This window comes from Silene latifolia, chromosome X, assembly GCF_048544455.1.
Source record: "Silene latifolia isolate original U9 population chromosome X, ASM4854445v1, whole genome shotgun sequence".
NCBI classification, from domain to species: domain Eukaryota; kingdom Viridiplantae; phylum Streptophyta; class Magnoliopsida; order Caryophyllales; family Caryophyllaceae; genus Silene; species Silene latifolia.
In genome coordinates, this window is record NC_133537.1 from 294235375 (window position 1) to 294259401 (window position 24027).

Sequence of the window (24027 nt, forward strand, 5' to 3'; positions counted from 1 at the left end):
GGAAAGCATTAACTTGTTCATTTGTTCCCCTACATTCATTTTGATCATGTCCCAAGGTTCCACAACTTTCGCATACTCCACTTGGAATTGAGGATGATGCCACCATAGCATTGACATGTTGTTTGGGTGATTTGGAGGCTTCATCAAGCTTAGCCATGGCCTTCTCAAACTTCAAATTGATGGTGTCGATATGAGCACTTAGTTGAGCACCTAATTGAATGATGGGATCTACCTCATGCTTTCCTCCTCTTGTGGCCTTTCGAGGCCTACTATATTGGGAATTATGAACCGCCATCTCTTCGATTTTGGCCCATGTTTGATTATCATCAACTTTGGTAAACATCCCATTGGATCCCATATTAAGGACATTACGTGAGTCTTCATATAGGCCGTTCCAAAATTGTTGCACAAGGAACCACTCATTAAGTCCAGGGTGTGGACAAGAACGACAAGTGTCCTTAAATCTCTCCCATGCTTCATATAATGATTCCTCATCCCTTTGCTTGAACCCGGTGATTTGGGCTCTGAACATATTAGTCTTCTCCGGAGGATAGAATTTCTTGTAGAAGGCAAGTGCTAACTTCTTCCATGAATCAATACCAAGGCTAGCCTTGTCTAGGCTCTTCAACCATTGCTATGCGGTACCGTTCAAATAAAAAGGAAACAATACCCATCGGATTTGGTCTTGAGTAACTCCGGTTTGAGAAATTGCATCACAATAGTCACAAAAAATCTCCATATGTGAATGAGGGTCTTCACTAGGCATCCCTCCAAATTGACTTCTCTCAACTAATTGTATGAATGCGGATTTGGCAATGAAATTACCGGTTAAATGTGGTGGTGTAGGAGTACCGTTTGGTAGGTTCTCCTCGGTTGGTACGGAATGTGATGAAAATTTAGGCATTGTGGGTTGATTTTGTGGTGGGTTTTGAATTGGGCTATCCTCTCCTTCTATTGCAAAAGGTTTGACAAACTCAATGTTATATGTTTGAATGTCCACAATCTCTCCAATATCTACAACTCTTGAAGTACCTCTAGCAACTCTTCTATTGTTAGTTAAGGTCCTTTCAATTTCGAAATCAATAGGTAATAAATTACCTTATGATCTCCTAGTCATGCAAAATATCAAACAACTCGAAAACAATTAGAACAACCTTGAGGAGATTTACTCCCCCAAGGTAAAGAAAGACACAACTAAAAACAATTAACGAAAATCAAATCAATTGAACACCGTCCCCGGTAACGACGCCATTTTTGGTTCGGTTAAAACTCGTCGTCAGAAGCTACCAACCAAAATAATATTTATAACTTCACAAACTACTCTTAGTAAAGAGGTAAGTAAAGGTCGGATCCCAACGGACGGGTATTGATGTAGGATTTTCAATTGCAAGTAGCTATGTCTTAGGGTGTCACAAATCGGGTTGAGATGAAAACAAAGTAAAGCATAAAGGGGTTTGTAAACAATTGATTAAAAGCACTAGGGTGTCATGGGTTCATAGGGAATTCATAAAAATAGATCATACAAACATGTTCTCAATTAGAAGCAAGCACTTATTGTTGTGATGGGATCGAGTTAGTGTATATCTTACAATCCCTAGGAAGATTTAGGTCCCGGAGCCAAATCGTATAGACTGTACAACACCTACAAGTCGACTTAGTCTCCTCCTATTCAACTCTATGCATGGTCTAATGAGGCTCGAGTTGGTTTATATCTTACAAGCCTCATTGAAAAGATAAGAGATGGGTAAAAAATGCAAGGATTCATATGCTCGCATTTCATCAAACATAACATGTGCATAGGTTGAAATCACAACAAGCAAGAAATTAAATTATGAAAACATATTAGATTAAGCATAGATTAATTCCCATGTTTGTTTCCCCTAATTCCCCATTAACCCTAGCTAAAGGACTACTCACTCATGATCAAGTTTAGCATGCTAATAAGGTTGTCAATCATACTAACAAAACAAAACATGATGAATAAATGATATGATTAACAATAATTAAACAAGGGTAAAAAAGATTATACCTATGGAGATGATCCAAATAATAAAGCTAAGAATAATAGAAGTACTTGATGATTGATGGACGGTTGTTAATCCTCCAATAAACCCAAATAATCTTCTAATTACCCAAATAAAACTAAGAACAATTGAGAGATTAATGAAAGATTAAGATGTGATTAATATTGAAATTTGTATTACAACTAAATTAAGATGATATTAAGAGTTGGTTAAGGGTTCATGATAATCTAGGTAGTACAATGGGGTATTTATACTAAAATTAAGTACAAGGATTAGGGTTACTAAGGGCTTAAATGACTATTAGGACCCTAAGAGAAACTTGGTAATTTTGCTCCTCATGAGGGACATGCACGGATCGTTCTTCGAACTCCCACCAGGATCTGCTCGTCCTCACCTGATGCACAGCTGGTCCTGTAAGGAGATCCGCTCGAGCTGGTGTGGACGCGGGCCCACGGGGGTGTCACTCGGGAGAAAAGAGAGCAAGCTTTGCATTTGTGGAGTCGCCACCAATTTATTGTGGAAAATTGGAAACCGTTCGAATACTTCGCGTCATGTCAAGACACAAAGTAGTGACATAGACACTAAGAACTCGTTACCCTTAGCATTCTATGTCTAGAATGACTCTCGTGGATGCCAATGAACACGGATGTTCATAGAGATCTGGAGTAAGGGGTGAGGGTACGTATTAGGAAGCTCTTTTGATCGAACACCTAATCCCGCCTGCCTCGATAGCGGCCTCTACTAATGATTAGGGAAAATCATCTATACTCGATATGTTGAAGGTTATATGCATGCTATGCAACATCCATTAGATTAATCCTAACATGTGAGAATTAACTAAGTCGGTAAACACGTAATTTAACATGCATAAATGTCGAGGTAGAAATTTAGGTTGATTGCATGTGAGAGCATACAAACAATATGATAAAGAAATAAATACAATAATTGAAAATTGCAATAATTACAATGGGTTAATTGATCTACGTCGAAAATACACTTAAAACGGATGGTTTGAGAAAAAGAAAGGGAAAATAAATTAACGAATAGATTAACGGCGATAATACGAGTAATAGTTAATTAATACGTAAGATAATAACTAAGTCAAAGCAACAACGGAAGTTCAGGGGCAGAATTCAACCCGGAACAGGCGCAGCAGTCTGCGTCCTTTGGAAGAGGCGCAGTGCTCACTGCGTCTGTTCTTAAGGTGAATTCTGGTTGTGAAGCCGGAATTGCATATCGTTAATGTTCATTGGTGAATTTAATGCTTGATTATCGATATTTGACTCGGATAGAAGTGGATTAATATATTATTTATATGTGAATTGGTCATAAAAACAATAAAACATGAGATAAAACTAATTAGGACAAATTAATTACAAGATTAATTACAAGGTTAATTACAAATTAACAAACTAGTTAGGTTATTAATGCTAAACTATTGATGATGATGACGATAATTAACAGATGAAAATATACAAAAGATGAATTTCAGATATTTGATATAGATGAATTGAATCTCCAAAACCCGGATTGATTTTAATGACGAAAACCCACAAATATGAATTACTTGGGATTTAAGTCGGGAATTTAAAGATGAATTATTAACGAATTATACGTTAAAATTATCGTGTTAATGAAATAAGAACAAACAAAGACAAAGCAAAGAATAAACGAACGAACAAAAGACGAAGGAAGAAGAAGGAAAGCATGAACTGCGGCAGCCTCAGGAAGAGGCGCAGCAGGTGCTGCGTTCCTTCTCGACACCTGTCTCCCATTAATCCGTTAAAAAGGGTTTGAATAAAGGTTTTATAAATCGGTTTTGAATATATTTTTGACGTAAACCTTACAATAATGATTACAAAAATAAAAACAATAGTAAAAGATGGGATTTACACCCTCGAACTTACATGTTTGACGAAACGAGATTAACTAAGTTAACGTTTAGTGATGCTCGACTCGAACGTACGACGAAAATGCCCTCTAAGAGGAAGTTAAACAAGATTGATTAAGTTGATTGATGTGGAGTTGGTCAAATTGGTCGGTCATGCAAAACGATGCTGGTACTCAGAAGGATCCGAACTTACGTGGTCGAAATTTCAAGCACGTAGACGCCAAAAAGCAAGAGCGTGTTCTTAGAATGCAAAGGGAGAAGAGAAGGGCGGACATTCGCGCGTGAGAAATATGTGAGGCCGAAGGCTTCAGTTTATACTAATCACGGAATCAGGGTTTAGGAAAGGAGAGAAAGATCCGGAAACAACCGACTTAGGTTAAAAACGGAAACTTAAACAAAAAAGAAAGCCTGGAGAAAAGGCGCAGCAGGTGCTGCGTCCCTTGGAAGAGGCGCAGCACTTGCTGTGTCCTTTCCCCAGCGGTTTCCTCCTGCGGAAGAAAGCGCGTTTGACAGCCTGTCGTATTTTAGGCATAACTTTCTCTACAAGACTCGGAATAAGGTGATTTTGGTGGTGTTGGAAAGCTAAAAGGAAGATCTAGAAATTTATGTGAAATTTTCCTGACCCAAAAAAAGTCGTTATGACCTCGTAATACGGGCCTAAATGTCGGGTTGTCTTTTTAGCTAAATGAAATGCACATTTTGTAATGTAAACTTTAAGTTTAACCCAAAGAAGTGACATAGGACTCAAAATGATAATAACCCATAACATTTTATGACATCCTAAATATAGGTAGACAAGCACATTGCTTTTGACTCGGGATTTGACGGTTTTAGGAAATGAAGACGGTTTTTGACCCGGACTCCAAATATACTCTAATTACTGCCAAAACGACCGTAATGACACCTAGATGACAACCAAGGGGTAGACACAAGTATTTGAGCTATCACTTGACGATAAACTTACGAACTGTCATAAATCGTTCCGCGTACCAAACATGCGGCCCAATCATCACCGGGTGTTTTGCGGGAGGTGCAGAAATGAAGTATCTACAGAGCCCCCACTTTGACTGAGGCTTAGACAAGGCAAAAGTCAAAGTATAGCCCTCAGGTCAATCGAAGATTACAACCTGAAGACAATGGTGACGCGAGGCGGCTCAAGGGCTCTGAGCCAAGAACCTGTCGTCGGGAATATTTTAGAGTCTGTCGACTTCCGGGGAGGGTCGTTTAAAGTCCATTAGACTACGTAAGGAAGCTCGCCAGCCATAAGAAGAGACCATACCTGAGACTTCTTGCTCGAGATGTTTCCAGAGTTGCGTAGGAGCTAAGGTTAAGACCTAAAAGATATGTAAGGATTGTGATAGGGTGTGGGGCCCTAAAGGAAAACATCGATGGGAAGGAGGCCAAATATAAGTTCAACCTAAGGAGTAACCTAGGTTTGGGTGTAGGAACTCTAAGAAAAGGTGATCCTAAAGGATTATGATCCTAAAGGGTATAAGTGTATGAACTCTAGGGAGTTTGGGAACCTAAAGAGCTAGGCGTATGAACCTAGGTGTACGAACCTAAAAGGACGACTGGTATGGGAACTTAAAGGCTTATGAACCTAAGAGGAATGGGAATCCTAGGGTTAAGTTTAGGAACTATCGGGTTACTAATTCTTATTTTAAACGCGTGCGTTTAAGCTTTCTGAGGTATGAGAACTCCAAAAGGATTTATGGGTTTATGAACCTAAGGACGTTGGTGTAGGCTTAAAGGTTTATGAACCTAAAGGAAGCCATTTTGGGATCTAAGAATCTATGGGTAAGAATCCTAACTTTGGGTTTACGAACCTAAGGAAGGAGGCCCTGGTTTGGGAACTTCTGGAGAACGACACCTTTGCCGAACTCCGTGAGGAAACAATAATATTGAGGATAGCAGGACGTCAGTAGAAACTGCTGGGAGAAATCTGCTTGGGTCGGTCTTCAAACAAACTTCGGTAAAACTTGAGATTGATGATGAACTCCACGTGTTGAGAGGGACAAATGGATGTCTTGAACTCTCGCTGGGAGAAATCTACTTGGGTCGGTCTTCAAACAAACTTCGGTAAAACATGAGATTGATGTTGAACTCCACATGTTGAGAGGGATAAATGGCTGTCTTGAACTCTCGCTGGGGGAACATAATTGAGGTGTGTCAAAACACCTGTCAGAGGATATTCGCTCGTTGTTGCAAGCGAAGTCTTGATAAAGTACAGCGACAGTTCACAGTCTACTCGGACTTGAGCGAAGCCCCCAGTTGGAGCAAGCACTACTTCTGATACTTACCTGCATGGTTAGCGGCCACACAAGAACGCAATCTAATAGAACAAAATAACACATACGTATGAGGAAACACATAGGTTTTGCAAAATTTGTTTCTTTATAAGAGTTGTTTAAAACTTGCTCAAAGAAATTTGTCGTTTGTAATGCGTTATGCATATTCAATGGGCTTTAGACATAGGACTTGACACGACATCGACTCACTAGGACGCAAAATGTGAACTGCCACAACACTGACTTAGATTTGACGCGACACAGGGGATAACCTTGTCAGACTTTGCCTAAGTATGCGCAACCCCTAGCCAAGTATGGGTGACAACGCGTATCAATTCCAAAGGCAGAAGAATTGCAAGAAAGATGGGGGCATATAAAAGAAAGGCATGAGCCATAGATCAGCTATTCACTTGGACATCTTTTGCTACCACTTGCTGTAAGAGAGACTCCTCTTGGGTTCGATAACTTGGAGAATCGATCTAAGACCTTTGTCATTGTCTGGACCAAGCACTTGCTCGACTCAAATGAGAGAGGAAAAAAGGAAGGGTGGCATCTCGGAAGAGAAGCCCCCAGGATGAGAAGGTGACTCTGTAATTTGGTAAAAAGGAGACTGGGCGACAAAAAGGAGCCCCCAGTAAAGAGGTGTTGGTTGTGGAAGGGATGTAAATTGAGGTTGGAAGGTTGAAAATTGGGATGGTTGATAATTGAGGTGGAAAGTTATTAATTGGGATGGTTGATAATTGAGGTTGATAGTTGATAATTTGAGGTTGAAAGTTGGGACGGTTGTGTCCTTGAGGACTGCCTACGTATTCACATGAAGTGAAATCAAACCAGATCGTAGTTCTGAGGTTTGGTTAATTTTGTCTGGGTGTTGTGGTTGTATCCTTCTTGTGTAAGAAAAGACTGCCTACGTATTCACATGAAGAGGTGAAATCAAACCATGCTCATAGTTCAAGTGTGTGCCTAAGCTATGTTGTCAGGGCCTTAAAGTGCATGGGTCACAAGGGTAATATCCCTTGGGTGACTCGAAGAATTGATTTGAGATAACTCCCTCTGATTATAGACCAAAGAGGTGTAATCAAGTTTGTAAAAAATTCCTTCTCATGTGAGCACAATTAGTGGACCCTAAGGATGATATGGGTATGTCCTGTCCTGGGTAGCAAAGTATTGAAGACTCCGTGTCTGGGTCAAGGTGAAACTGGATTGGATATTTGGAATGTGGAGCTCGGTAATAAGAGGCTTTGATGAACAAATCTCTGGAGCTTGATTTTGTGGAGTTGAGGCTTGATAGGATTATGGCTTGTAATATGGCTTGGAAATGGGGTCTCCTGGCTTGATGTAGCCTGAGCACATAAAGGTAGATTAAAATGACGTGGGTTCAAATTTCCATGTCGTGGCCCTAAAGGATGGGTATACTTGATGAGCTTGAGAGGATTCTCAAAATTCCTAACTATCTCCCTATAACGGTCTCAAGAAGGACTTAGGGTGTGTGATGTGTGAAAGGCTAAGTGAGGGTGCTAGCTGACCATCTTCATCAATGTCTTGATTCTATATAGACTTCAGTATTATTCCGTTCAGTATTTGATTTTATACTCGTTCTTGATTCAGACTAAGATTCTTGGTCTAGAATATATCTCGGCTTTTTGCTCGGATTCTTGATTCAGGTTTTTGGAAGATAACTTTGATTTTGGATATTGACTTTGACTTGCTTGATTGAGCCTTCTTCTTCAACTCTTTTGTCTTGGATATTGATCTTGGTCATTTCTCTTGATTGAGCCTTTGTCTTTGATCATGGCTCGTATTGTCTTGGATTTTCTGGTTACCATGGATTTGGGTCAAACTAGCACCTTTGGTATGAAAATGGTTTGGTCTTTAGTAAACAGGTTTTTTATTATGGGGAATGGGCTTGCCTTCCGTCATGGATCATTAACAAGGGAGACGGTCTGGATTCGTCCTAGAATCTCTTGAGATAGGCTCGTCCTAAATTGGGGTTATAGTGAGGTTTCTATTGCCAAACATGGAATAGGTAAGAAAAGAACACGGAGTCTCGCATCCTCTACAACTTGGAATGGAACATCATTTAAGTGCACTCACATCGACTGTCATGTGTTGTTGTTCGTTTTAAAATGTCTCAAATCAATTCTTTTTGTCACAGGAAAAGAGGAAATGAAGAGATATGATAGTATATGTGGATTGAAGATTGTACTTTTATTGAAATGGATAATGAATGTATGTATTTAACATAGACATGAGAAGACACGTGACTCGTGGGATAGCCCCCAGATTGCCACTAGAAATGGAAATGGACATGAAGAAAGATACTAGAACAAATATGAGATAGAAAGCCTAAGACTCGGACTCGGACTTTGACGCGACCTTAGATCCAGATTCGTAATCATCGGCCCATGCTTAAACATCTTCTTTTCAAGCAACTGGCTTTGGCATCTGACTTTGAGCATTCACCCATTTGAGCACCTCGACCTCATCATTTGGAACATTGGAAGGATAATAGTCAAGAAGAGTTTCCTGATAAGTGGCATATCCATCAGGATTGGCTAACTTGCTACGTGGATTAAAACTTGAGAGGGACAACTTCCCGCTTTCGATCATATCCTGAATCACATGCTTGAGCTTATAGCACATCTCAGTATCGTGTCCTTTGCCCCTGTGATACTGGCAATAGACGTTCTCATCCCAGAATTTAGACTTCTTTTCTGGATCTGGTGTAGGACCGGTAGGCTTCAATATTCGTCGCTCCATGAGTCTATGAAGGGCATCCGTGTACGTAATACCAATGTTGGTAAATTTCCTAGGGGGTGTATCCTTCTTGTCGAAAGCCTTTGTGAATGACCCTGGAGAATTGTTAGGTTTCTTTGACGAAGGCTCCATGAGGTTGCCTTTGTTGATTTTGATTCTTGGATGAGAAGAACTAGGAATGGATTGCCCACTCGTTGCTTTCTCCTTAAGACTGTCAAGTTGAGGGTTTGTCTGAACACCTTTCATCTCGAGAGGTTGGGCATCAAGCTTCTTACCCATTTCAGCAAACTGATTTTCCATGTTGGAAAGTCGAGAGCTTAGGTTATCAATGGCTCCTTCTAACTTGGAAAATTTATTGTTGAAGGCCATGGAAAGCATGAGCATTCCACTTTGGATATCGCCATCTTCGAGCAAGTTGATCTCTTCGTCATCACGAGGATTGAGGAGATGAGAACAGTCTAGAGATGATTCTTCGTCATGTTTAATGATATTAGACCCAAGAGGGTCGATTTTCTTTGATTGCGCGACAGAAGGTGGCTTAGGAAGCTTGCCCTCTTCGATCATATCTTGGATGGTGTGTTTCAAGAGAAAACACTCTTCAATATTATGACCTCTACCTTGGTGATATATGTAACAACCGCGAATTTCCCATTTTTAGCATTTATAATTTAATTAACCGTTCTATTGTTTTATTTATATTTTAAATTATTTAATTTAATAATTTCGTTTTAAACATAAATTTTATAAAAGTTACATTATAAGCTTGTTTATATAAAAATAATTATATTAAGTCAGACAGTAATAATAGTGAGAATAATAATAATATATTTCCGTCTTAAGTTATAGACATATTTCCGTCTAGCAAAGATCGTCGCATTTCTCTTGTAAAGCTTTTATTCGGACCAACCCGATTCCGACAACACATGACTCTCACCTACCCTCTTACACTCTACTTTTAAATAATTCTTTTATTATTAATATTATTATTATTATTATTATTATTATTACTATTATTATTACTATTATTATTATTATTATTATTATTACTATTATTATTACTATTATTATTATTATTATTATTATTATTATTATTATTATTATTATTATTATTATTATTATTATTATTATTATTATTATTATTATTATTATTATTGTTCCACTACCTCATCCCCACTCCGTCATTTCCCTTTCCCCTTTTTGAACTCACCAGCAACAACAACAATCAACAATCAACAGAGCCCCAAATCACCATTTTTATTCCCGTCGAGCTTCAACCTCCGATCCGTCCCCATTTCTCGATTAAATTCCATAATTTTTATACTATTCTTCTCCTTACTTCCTCCTTCATCTTTCTAAGTAAGAAAGCTTCATTTTTGTTGATATTTCGAAATACCATCTCAAAACAACTCGGTTCTTTTGACTCAATCGGCTCGATTCCTTCTTCTAGCTGAAGATATTGAAGACCGGAGGGAGGCTCGTACTTTTTTTGGACGTTTTCCTCGGAGATTTGAAGGGCAAAAAGGTAACGGTGATAGGTTACTCGACAAATGTCAAAATTTCCGTCTTACATGTCGTTTTCATGCTCTTGTTTGATAAAGTTCAATTCTTTACATTTTTCTTTCATTTGATTGGTAAATATCGTCTCAAATTAGTGTTTGGAGTAGACTGTGTCGAGCCCGTGTTCTGTCGTGACCTTCGTTTGCGTGAACTCAGTTTCTGACTTGGTTTTGGGGACGGGTAGAGTAGTTGCTCGGACTGTTTTTGTGCTCGCCTATTTACATGGTCAATTCATCCTTCGTACGCTTGAAACCCCGTGTCATAGTGCCTCGGCAGGATCCGTGTTTGAGTTCAGTTTATGCGTTTTAATGTTCTGTTCTTGGACTGATTTCAGATGGAATATGGAGTGGTGTGAAGGGTAGTGGTAGGTAGTCGGGTAATGGGTGTGTCAGGGCTGCTCACGGCCTGTTTGGGTCTGTTTTGAGAGCCTTTTTCAGGTTGTCTCGGTGGTTGGTGTAACGGTTTATGTGACTGTTTTTGGGGTGTGCTTGAGGCGTTTTTGTAGGGCATTCGGCACTGCTTTTAGTCGTGAAAATGGTACCTTGTAGGGACTGGTTTTGGTGCTTAAAAATGCACATTTTGAGACGATTACATGTTGAGTTTAGGGGACTAGTTGTTTGCATTTCTGGGACTGTTATGGTGTGTCTTAAGTAGCTGTATTGGTCGATACATATATACTATTTTGGGACTGTTTTGAGTCAACTTTGCAGGCACTTCGGGATAGTTTTGGGGACGGGTTGTATGCGTTTCTAGGACTGTTTTAGGACAAGAATAGGGCGTGTTTGGGTACTGTTTTTGGGCAAAAATCTGTGCTGTTTGGGACTGCTCTCAGACGAGAAAAAGATAGCGTTGTAGGTGTTGTACGCGACTACTTTAGCAACCTTTTTTTTACGGTGTTTGCAGCCTGAGCAGAGGCTGGCAGTGGCCTTGTGGCCTGGGCAGTGGCCTGGCCATGGCCTAGGCAGTGGCATGTCTGGCCTAGGCAGCGGCCTAGGCAGTGCCTAAGGCTGGGGGGTTGTGGCCCTAGTCATATGTAGAGGTATGGCCATGGTTGAGCCGTGGCCTAGCCTCGTGTTGCGTGCCTTATCGAGTCGGTTTATATTCGTGTTTGATTTATTTAATTCCCGTCTCATGCTCTATATAATTTAGTTCGTTAAATATCGTCCGTTCATATATTTTTCTCACATTAATCATAAATGTGGAATTTATTATTTATTCAAGTTAAAATTTGATGAAATGTCTCACTTACCTATAATATGAATTTTTGTTCCGTTCGCTCTCACTTATTTATCGTATCTCAAATATGAGTGGATTATTTTACTTGTTTAATTAAATTGAGTCATTTATAATTGGATGCTTGTTTTGCTTATTATAAATGGTTCATCTCCGTTTGTTTACATTTTATTCAAGTGGCAAATATTAAAGAAATGGGTCACTTATTCATATTCATGATTATGATTTGGCATGAAATGTCTCACTTGGATTAACATCGGTTCATTACATGTAGTATTCTCTTTCCAAGTTGATTCTTATCGCTTGGTTTAGTCGTATTCTTGATAATGCCTTTATGCTATACCGTATTGCTTGACTTATCTTTACGCCTCTTTCGGACTGTCCTGCCGATTGTGGGTTTAGCTCATATCCTCCGCCTCTTTCGGACTGTCCTGCCGATTGTGGGTTCTCGATTTCCGATCTGTCTTGGATGCGGGTTTCGCCGCATGTCGAATCGGGAAGCATCTTTGTCCCGAGAGTCTGGCCGGATTTAGACTAGGACTGAGTCTTGGGAGTACCATTGTCGTCCTACTAGGGGAATTATACATTTATATATGAGTAGTAAAAGTCTTGCTTGGTTATAGATATTGGTATTTGTCTTTCTTGTGTTGTTTGTCTTGGTCCTATCGGATACTAGGGTGAGTGAAGAGTCTATTGACCCAAAATACTCAAGAGGGGGGGGGGGGGAATTGAGGATTTAAAACTTTTGAAGCTTTTTCGATAATGTATATGTAATTGATTATTTAAAGTTTATTGATTAAACTTTAACTAATCAACTAACGAAAGTAAATGAAATAAACGAAGCAAGCAAAAGAACGAAGGGACACACGGTTTTTGAAGTGGTTCAGTTTCACAAGTCGAAACCTACGTCCACTATTCTCGATTAATAAATTTAGTACCTTTCAACGGATTACAAATTTACTAACCCAACTCGTACAACTAACTCTAGCTGTAACTCAATAAGTACCGTTAAATACTCGAGTGACTAACTTACGCTAATAAGAAAACACTAATGATTCTAACAAAGGTTCACGTTAATGAACAGGTTAAGAAATCAACTAAGCACTATTATCTTATAACGATAAATTAAGAACAAGTATGCGAGTTTTAAAACACACGACCTTTCAAAATAACAAAACGGTTTTTCTTTAAAAACACACGGTTTGCTCTATCAAAATGAAATTAATTTTTATGCTTGAGGTCTGTTTTTAGATGTTGTAAATAGCAAAGTATTTATAGGGAAGGAAGGAGTAGGCTAACGGTTTTCACACAAACCCTAATAACCGAAAATAATAAGATATAAGTGCAAATTATATCTTCTTATTATCTCTTTCCTAAAAGCCTTAAAAGATAATAAAGAATATTCTAAGAGATAGAATATAATCTTTCCAAATATTATCTTTACTATAAATTCTAAGATTATGATAAGATTTCCTAAAACAAGAATATCTTTAACCATAAACAAATATATTAAGTAAGATATATAAGATATGTAAAGATATTATTACAGAATAAAATCTTTACCTAATATACCCTAGGTAACACGAGATGTCACGGCTCATGTACCTCGTGACTCGTGCAAACCCTAGTCTTAACATATGATTAGAATTTAGGTTTTAAGAGAGGCTATGTTGAAACCCTAATTAGTAGCAAAGTCCAACTCATAAGTTGATCCATTACAACTACTAATTAACGTTTAATACAAACCCGGACTCCTCACTAAACCGGGCTTTATTATATAAATATTTTCATTAAAACATTTAAAATAAACTTTAAACAATTATAAAACAATTTTCGAAACAATTATAAGTCGTGTATAAAAACTCAGCATCTCAATGTTATAGTAGGAGAGCTATAACATTGAGCTCTTTTACTAGTAATGTTATAGCTGCAAAGCTATAACTTTACTAAATCAAGAAACTTATTCTTGATTACCATTACAAGATAATCATCCAAGCTTGATTAATCTTTAAACGAACTTCGTCTTCACATAATTCTTGAATGAATCTTGAACCGTTTGATCTTGAACGAAGGCTTGAACTTCTCATGCAATTGTCATAATCTTCTACGTTGCTCGTAATAGGTCAATTCTAAAGCACTTAACAAACGATTACAAACAACAAGTATATAGAATGTAAAGCACCTTGACATCATCAAAACATAAACATATAAGCTATATGATTCAACAAATTCCCCCTTTTTGATGATGGCAAGCCTCCTAAAATTTGTGACTAATTGTGTAGTTCCCCCTCAATATAATACCGTTATCTTGATAATAAAGATTAACGCAAGATCCAAACGATTCTTCAAAAACCGAAACTTTAAGGACTTTAAGAGACAATTGGTCTTGACAAGGAGCAAGCTTAGGTAGATGCTTTCTATAAACGTTCTTTCCCCCTCTTGACATCATCGAAAAGCTATTAACAAACTTAAAATGACTAGAATAATATAAGATGAGACAAGAGATAAAACGTCATAGGAAATAATAATAACACGCAAGACTATAAGCATCCAAAAGATAATTATCATACAAACTAGGAATTAAACATGTTTAAGCCAAAGTGGGCCGAATTAACACATGTCTAATGAAACACTTGGGCCATAACCACAAGTACATTGCCAAAATGGGCCGAATGATAATGTTTAAACACAACAACACAAAGGAAAAGAAAGCTAAATAAGATAAGGGCTAAATGTGGTAAGGACGAGAAGAAATAAAATGTTACGGGTCTTATACGGGTTGGCGTAGTCGGGCCTAGTACGATGCTCTAAGGCATCAAGACGGTCAAACGAGCTCCGAACCAGATGAGAAAGAGTACCAATACTCCTTTCAAAGTTAAGCACTTTCAAGGAAAGAGCTTTTGTGGCCTCCAACGTGAGCGCTTGATCTCCCGCCATTGCTTTCCCGTGCATAACCAAAGCTCCACCCTGACTCGTAAGGAAAGTGTGACGATCACCGTGTGGGAACACTTCCCCATGTATTGCCTTCAACTCCCTCTCAAAACCCGCTAACCTTTTGTCCACTTCCTCCATCCAAGAGTACACCCAAGTAGCATCCAAGCCCGAGTCTAAAGACCGAGATGGTCCAACCCGTGACAACACCGTAGCCAAATTAGTCGAATGCTCCTCAAATTTCTCCATTAAACCACTCATAAACCCCTCCAATTTTGACTCCATAGCTCCCAAACCCGAATCTACCGGGGTTTTCTCAACATCTTTAGCAAGAAGCAACTCGGGTCCATCAACAACAAGACCCATTAGCTTGATCAACTTGTCACATATACAGTCCCGCGCACTAACACCATAACTATCTTGTCCCACCACACGCTTAATCTCCAACAACCGAGACACCCACATCCCATATGGTAAATCGATTGTGGTGCTCAACTTCTCTTTTGTCACTGTGAGACTTGTTTGAAGTATACGGTGCAACACGACACTACCCAAATTCACTTTCTGACCTTCCAACCAAGAATAGACCATTATAGCTTCATAACTCGACACCTTATCACGGCCTCCTCTCCTCGGCACCACTGTGTTCCACAAAAAGTTCAAGAGGAACTTGATTTTTGCCGAGAGAGGATGAACCACGATATTACCTCCCTCTGTCATCTCCTCAAAATACTTCTTCACTAACAACTCCTTTTCACTCACAACATTAGACCATTCAAGACTCGGATTTAATTCAATTCCTTCATCGGGAACCGAAAAAGCAGAGCAAAAATCCGAAACAGAGACCGTCACATCCACTCCATTAACAACCGCATGCAAGACTCCTTTCTTAATTGAGACACTAGCAAAGAATTGAACCACCTCAACTGGGTAAACAGGACCCGAAAACTGACTAATGTGACTCCACCCTTGAAAATCAAGAAAATTAACAAAGAAAGCAAGAGCGGGAACACTAACCAACCAAGATTTCGGATAATACCTACCACCATGAATGAAATACCTCAAAACTCGATTAACTAGGATGCTTTCATCATGAGTAAGCCGAACACGATTTAACCCTTCCTTGGTCGCGGCTTTCGAAACATCCCTAAGCAAGGTACGAGCAACACCATTCCAAACTATTACCTTGGGTTCCTCCACAGCTTCACTACTATCGACAACCACCTTATTTTTTCCTTTGAAAAGACGGCGTCTTTTGCCTTCGGACACCGACTCGTCCCGACTACGAAACAGGGGCGTATTTTGATTTGGTTGTGGTGAAGGACAATTAATGGAATGAGGATCATGTGGTGGTAGAGGTGATGTTTGGTTATGAAAGGGGCGGTTTTGGTGGTGACGGGTTGAAGATCGGGTATTTTTTGCATGGGTTGGATTCATGATGATGATGATGGTTTGAAAAAGGAGGTGATGGTGATAGGTTGTGTAAAGAATATGAGTTGTGATGATGGTAAAAATTTGAGAGAAGGAAAAGTATGCAAGTGGGGTTGGGTGGACGGGTAACACGCAAGGAGGGTAGATATAGGTGTAGGCTAGGGTTAACAAGTGGAGAGTAAATATGGTAAGTGTATAATTAGGAGTATGAATTATGATAGGTGTAGGAATTTAAGAGATAGATTGATTAGGCAAAGGATAAGAATAAGGAAATTGAGTTTGTATAGGAAGTTTATGATTGAGCCGTGTACAAGAATTAACAATATAGGAAAGATTCTTTGTGATTTGGAAATATAAAAGATTTGGTGTGTTTTATTTATTGTGATAAGGAATTAGTTTGTATAACAATTAAATTCTAAATTACCAATAGAATTTTATGATAAAAAATATTCCTACGAACGAAATTATTCATGCAACGCAATATACGGACACAGTCATACAATCTTAACTTAACTAGTCAGTCATAAAAAGATCGAACAAATATAGAAGCTTAGGTACCACTGATTAAACCAATTTCCAACCGCAAAGTCTCAAATCGTTCTCTAGCTAATGATTTTGTCAAAATGTCTGCCCATTGTTTTTCAGTACTACAAAATTCAAGTTTTATATTCCCCTTCTCAACATGGTCTCGTATAAAATGGTGTCTTATTTCAATATGTTTGGTACGTGAATGTTGTGCGGGATTTTTAGAAATTATTATCGCACTAGTATTATCACATAAAATAGGAATACATCCTACATCAACACCATAATCACGTAATTGTTGCTTAAGCCATAAAAGTTAAGCACATACCAGTCCTGCAGCAATATATTCGGCTTCAGCGGTTGAGAGAGCAACCGAATTTTATTTATTCGAACCCCACGTGATGATACACGGTCCGACAAACGTGGCGACACCCGACGTGCTTTTTCTGTCTGGAGAACATCCTGCGTAGTCGGCATCGGAATAATCAACTAGATCAAAATTGCACTCCATTGGATACCATAGGTATAAGTTGGCCGTTCCAATTAAGTAACGTAAAATTCGTTTTACGGCCGTCATATGCGATTCTTTGGGAGATGATTGATATCTCGCACAAACGCATACACTAAACATAATATCGGGTCTACTTGCGGTCAAATATAACAGTGACCCAATCATCCCACGGTAAGTAGTTTCATCAACTGATTTACCGTTTTCATCCAATGTCAATTTCTTGTTCTCGGCCATTGGAGTGGGCATAGCATGTGAGTTTTCCATTCCGAATTTCAGAATCAACTCTTTGATGTATTTTTGTTGATGGATTTTAATGCCTTCATCAGTTTGTTGTATTTGCAGCCCTAAGAAGAATTTTAATTCTCCCATCATACTCATCTCGAATTCGGAGGTCATCAACTCAGAAAAATATTTGCATAGGCTTCGGTTGGTCGATCCAAAGATAATATCGTCGACGTATATTTGAACAACCAAAAGGTCAGAACCCTCAGTTTTTAGAAATAGGGTTTTGTCGACGGATCCTCTACTGAATCCACTGTCAAGTAGAAACTTAGATAATCGATCGTACCAAGCCCTAGGTGCTTGCTTCAATCCGTATAGGGCCTTATCCAATTTGAACACGTGATCCTCAAATTTGATATTCTTAAAACCAGGGGGTTGTTCAACGAAGACTTCCTCTTGTAAATAACCATTCAAGAATATTGTCTTGACATCCATCTGGAAGAGCTTCATTCCCTTGTGTGCGGCAAATGCTATTAGAAGTCTAATAGCTTCAAGACGAGCAACAGGTGCGAAAGTCTCGTCATAATCTATTCCTTCTTGTTGATTATACCCTTGGACCACCAATCTTGCTTTTTTTCTGACAATGACTCCGGCATCATCTAATTTGTTCCTGAAGACCCACCTAGTTCCAATGACTAAACGATATTTTGGTCTAGGAACTAAATGCCAAACCTTGTTTCTTTCGAACTGTTGTAGCTCTTCTTGCATAGCTATAATCCAATCTGATTCAGCAAGAGTTTCATTGATGTTCTTTGGTTCGATCATGGATAGGAAAGAGTAGAAGGAGCAGAAGTTGTTTAAGGAGCGTCTTGTTTGAACACCTTTCTTAATATTCCCAAGAATATTGTCCATGGGGTGTGAGCTCTTGTATTTCCATTTTGTTGAGGTAAATGGTTCTTCATTGTTATTTGAGCTTGACCCGACTTCATTTGGTTCGGAATTAGAGGAAGTTCCCCCTGCATCCAATTCGGGTGTTGTAGTTGAGCCGATTATAACCTCGGACGCTATACTTTGATTTGGATTCAATGTTATAGTAACATCATCTATAACATTGGTTTGGGAGTTCTTGTCTTGAGTCAATGTTATAGTATCATCAACTATAACTTTGCCTTTCTCCTTTTTATCTTTTGAGGAACGAGCAAGTTCATCATTCGTTCCCTCAATCTCATTGTCCTCTAATTCCAATTCCGGGGGATCGTCTCTTGAGAGACGAAAGTCGGGTTCATCCAAGTCTTCCTCCTCATCCTGTAAAGGCTTATCAAACACGTTATCTTCATCAAAAATAACGTGGACACTTTCTTCAATACAAAGAGTTCTTTTATTGAAGACTTTGTAAGCCTTGCTATGATCTGAATATCCTATGAAAATCGCCTCATCACTCCTAGGGTCGAACTTACTTAACCGGTTTTTACCGTTATTGTGTACAAAATATTTACTCCCAAAACAACGAAGATGGGAGATATTAGGTTTTCGACCTCTAAGAAGTTCGTAGGGGGTTTTCTTAAGAATAGGTCGAATAATAGCACGATTATGGATGTAGCAAGAAGTACTAATGGCTTCAGCCCAAAAGTTGCGAGGTAAACCACTACACAAGAGCATTGTACATGCCATATCTTCTAAGGTTCTATTCATACGTTCAACAACACCGTTTTGTTGAGGAGTTCTTGGTGCAGAAAAGTTATGCCCTACACCATTAACTCTACAATATTCTATAAACGTTTGATTGTCAAATTCGGTGCCATGATCCGTACGAATAGACACAAGATTAGTCTTATATTTGTTTTGAACACGTTTCATAAGACAATCAAATTCATCAACAGTTTCGTCTTTTGAATGAAGAAAGATAGGCCATACATACCTTGAGTAGTCGTCTACAAGAACGAAGACGTACCTGGATCCTCCTCTACTCCTTACCTTCATTGGTCCACATAAATCCATGTGTACTAATTCCAAGGCTTTATTTGTGCTTACTACTCTTTTAGGTTTGAATGATGATCTTACTTGTTTACACCTTGCACACGTGTCACACATCTTTTCTTGGTCGAACTTGATCTTGGGTAACCCTTCAACCAAGTCCCACTTCTTGAGTTTATTCAAGGTTAGTGAGCTAATGTGATCAAAACGTTTATGCCATAGACAAGGATCATCAAGTGTAACTTTCATGCACGAAAAGGAGTTAGTAGGCACAGCATTTAAATCTACCATATAAATATTCCTTTTTCTGTGGCCTTCAAGAATAACATTGCTAGTTCCTTCAATAATAATGCGACATCTATCAGTATGAAAAACTACTTTGTTACCTTTGTCGCATAGTTGAGATATGCTTAACAAGTTATGCTTTAGACCGTCCACGAGATAAACATCACTGATCGCGTGAGACTTAGAGATTCCGATTTTGCCAACGTCGATTACTTTTCCCTTTTTGTTGTCCCCGAACGTCACTTTGCCTCCGTTGAAGGGTTTGAGTGAAAGAAATAGATTCTTATCTCCGGTCATGTGTCTTGAACATCCACTGTCAAGATACCATTGATTGTTTTCTTTCACTTCTTCCTGCAGAAAGGATTAGATACAGTTTTTAGGTACCCAAGCTAGGTTGGGTCCCTTATGATTAGTTACTCTATAGACTAAGTTCTTTTGAATCCAAACTTGTCTAATAACCGTTTTTCTAACCCTTGGTTTATTTGGCTTAGGAGGAGTTCTAGGGTTAGGGTTTTCTCTAGGTCTAGGAATTTCTCTAGGTCTTTCACGACTATTTCCCTTGTAAGTAGGTTTACTAGATTGAGATCGACAAGGGTTTTGTGAGGTGCTAGGTTTCTTAGCGTAGTCAAAGGCTATGTCATAGAACCAACAAAATTTATTGTTCCTTTCTTCGTTAGGTTCGTTAGTGAGGGTTTCCTTATCCTCGACAACTGTGTCAACAGTTTTAGCATGTTCGGCATTTTTTCGTATATCATGAGCCTTTTTGACACAATTAATTTGGATGTGACCTGTATGACCACAGTAATTGCAAATCAGGTATTCAGGAAGATCAGCATACTTCCTTTTTTCTGAAATCAAAATCCGAAGGTGTTGATTTGCATTTAGAGTGATCTCTACGGCTGTAGCACTCATGTCCTAACCCCGTCTTCATATTATTGTCTAATTGTTTGGTTAGGAAGTTTAGGACTTTTGTGCTACCTTCCCACTTATCATGGACCTTTCTAGCGTGTAGAAGTAGGTCTTTTAGGAAATTAATTTCCTCTTGACATTTCGTGTGATCTACATCATTGTCCTTTTTAAAGTTATCACGAAAGTCTTGGAATCGTATATTAAGAATGAACACAACATCGGTGTGGTGTTTCTTAACATTGATCATATCGGTCTTAGATTCTTTCAATTGCTTTGAAAGAGAATCTATCTCTTTCTTTTGGTCTAATATCACTACTTCATTAGATGTGACCTTAGCTTCCAAAAGTTCTTTGGCTTTTCTAAGTTCTAAAGTTATAGCTTCATTAGCTATAACTTTGGCTTGAAGGTGCTTGATGTTAAGCTTTAGGTCTGAAGTTATAGCTTCATTAGCTATAACTTTGGACTCTAATTCCTTCTTTTCAGCTATAGTGGAATCCAATGTTGTAGCCTTCTCAGCTATACCTTTAGATTTCAACTTCTTAGCTTTAGCCTTGAGAGTATGATTCTCTTCTGCGATTTCGAGAATTTGTTCCTTTAGATCTTTCAATTCCAAATCCTGTTCGTGACACTTATCAAGAGATTGTTCAAAGTATTCAATTAAAGCCTGTTTAGACAGTTTCTTAACACGTTTTTTAAGCTCAAGATAACTTACCTCTTCATCGTCATCTTCGTCTGATTCTCCGAGAAAGCAATAGTTTGAATGAGAATTTGTGCTTTCGTCGTCGCTGTCGGAGATTAAGTCAAGACTAACATTGCTGAGACAGAGGTTGGCCACTTTGTCGTCTTCAGATTCCTCGTCATCTTCTGAGTCAAGGTCTCCCCAACACGAAGCCATCATAACTTGCTTGAATTCTCTCTTTGTCTTCTCACGTTTTGTCTTGTCCTTAATCTTCTCCCATGTCGGACAATCTTTGATCATATGACCAGATTCTCCACACTTGAAGCATCCTCTATTTGCGAAAGATGACTTTGAATCAGTAACCTTCTTATTGGACGATTTGTTGTTGTTGTTGTTGTAGGATGATTTTGTTTGTTTGTTTCGAAATATTCTATTTTTAAAACGGCGTGCAAACAAAACAGTTTCATCCTCTATTTCAGAGTCAACTTCTTCACTCTTTAAGGTCATACTCTTATTGCGACTTGGTTCAGCGTCATCCTTGTTAAGAGTAATTTCATGGGTCATGAGTGCACCTATGAGTTCTTGATAGGAAAGGGTTTCAAGGTCTCGTGATTCCTCCATTGCAGTGACCTTAGCGCGCCACTTCTTAGTAAGGCTCCTAAGAACCTTTCTAGCAATGTCCTCAGTACTGAATTTCTTACCTAGGTTTTTCAGTTCGTTTATGATGCTTGAAAACCTTGCAGACATGCTATCTAAGGACTCATTAGGCTCCATAATGAATAGCTCATATTTTTGCATAAGCAAATCTATTCGGTGCTTCCTAACAATGGAAGTACCCTCGTAAGCTAATTCGAGCCCATCCCATATCTCCTTAGCCGTGGAACATGAAGAGAACCGATCAAACTTTGTAGAAGTCATTCCGTTTTGCAGGAGACTTATCGCTTTGGAGTTCTTTTCGGCCTTCTTGTAGTCGGCCTCGACATAGTCCTCTTCTTTCTTTTCATAGGTAGTGCCTTCCTCGGATGCCACAAGAATTTTGTGCGGTCCGTTTTGAATAATCCTCCAGCACTCCCAATCGTGTCCTTTCACATAGTGAGTCATCATGTTTTTCCACAATCCGTAATTCTTCCCATCAAAGACGGAACACTTGAGATATTTGGAATCCATTTATCACGTGATAGGCAGTGGAATATAAAACGATAGGATAAATGAAAAACAAGATAGATCAGCCTCTTTGCGGTTAGGCAATCAAGAGCACGAGGCTCTGATACCAATTGAAGAGTCTATTGACCCAAAATACTCAAGAGGGGGGGTGAATTGAGGATTTAAAACTTTTGAAGCTTTTTCGATAATGTATATGTAATTGATTATTTAAAGTTTATTGATTAAACTTTAACTAATCAACTAACGAAAGTAAATGAAATAAACGAAGCAAGCAAAAGAACGAAGGGACACACGGTTTTTGAAGTGGTTCAGTTTCACAAGTCGAAACCTACGTCCACTATTCTCGATTAATAAATTTAGTACCTTTCTACGGATTACAAATTTACTAACCCAACTCGTACAACTAACTCTAGCTGTAACTCAATGAGTACCGTTAAATACTCGAGTGACTAACTTACGCTAATAAGAAAGCACTAATGATTCTAACAAAGGTTCACGTTAATGAACAGGTTAAGAAATCAACTAAGCACTATTATCTTATAACGATAAATTAAGAACAAGTATGCGAGTTTTAAAACACACGACCTTTCAAAATAACAAAACGGTTTTTCTTTGAAAACACATGGTTTGCTCTATCAAAATGAAATTAATTTTTATGCTTGAGGTCTGTTTTTAGATGTTGTAAATAGCAAAGTATTTATAGGGAAGGAAGGAGTAGGCTAACGGTTTTCACACAAACCCTAATACCCGAAAATAATAAGATATAAGTGCAAATTATATCTTCTTATTATCTCTGTCCTAAAAGCCTTAAAAGATAATAAAGAATATTCTAAGAGATAGAATATAATCTTTCCAAATATTATCTTTACTATAAATTCTAAGATTATGATAAGATTTCCTAAAACAAGAATATCTTTAACCATAAACAAATATATTAAGTAAGATATATAAGATATGTAAAGATATTATTACAAAATAAAATCTTTACCTAATATACCCTATGTAACACGAGATGTCACGGCTCATGTGCCTCGTGACTCGTGCAAACCCTAGTCTTAACATATGATTAGAATTTAGGTTTTAAGAGAGGCTATGTTGAAACCCTAATTAGTAGCAAAGTCCAACTCATAAGTTGATCCATTACAACTACTAATTAACGTTTAATACAAAGCCGGACTCCTCACTAAACCTGGCTTTATTATATAAATACATTCATTAAAACATTTAAAATAAACTTTAAACAATTATAAAACAATTTTCGAAACAATTATAAGTCGTGTATAAAAACTCAGCATCTCAATGTTATAGTAGGAGAGCTATAACATTGAGCTCTTTTACTAGTAATGTTATAGCTGCAAAGCTATAACTTTACTAAATCAAGAAACTTATTCTTGATTACCATTACAAGATAATCACCTATACTATTCTAATCTTCAAGGAGATCTTCGAGTATAGGCTACGTCATCATCCAAGCTTAATTAATCTTTAGACGAACTTCGTCTTCACATAATTCTTGAATGAATCTTGAACCGTTTGATCTTGAACGAAGGCTTGAACTTCTCATGCAATTGTCATAATCTTCTACGTTGCTCGTAATAGGTCAATTCTAAAGCACTTAACAAACGATTACAAACAACAAGTATATA

At 38.3% G+C, this 24027-nt stretch overlaps 1 non-coding gene across 1 annotated transcript; it reads left to right on the forward strand.

Moving 5' to 3' along the window:
* Positions 1–425: 425 nt before the first annotated feature.
* Positions 426–532, forward strand: LOC141625065 (small nucleolar RNA R71). Its single transcript, XR_012534863.1, has one exon. It is a non-coding gene; the product is annotated as a small nucleolar RNA R71 (small nucleolar RNA).
* The last annotated feature ends 23495 nt before the right edge of the window (positions 533–24027 follow it).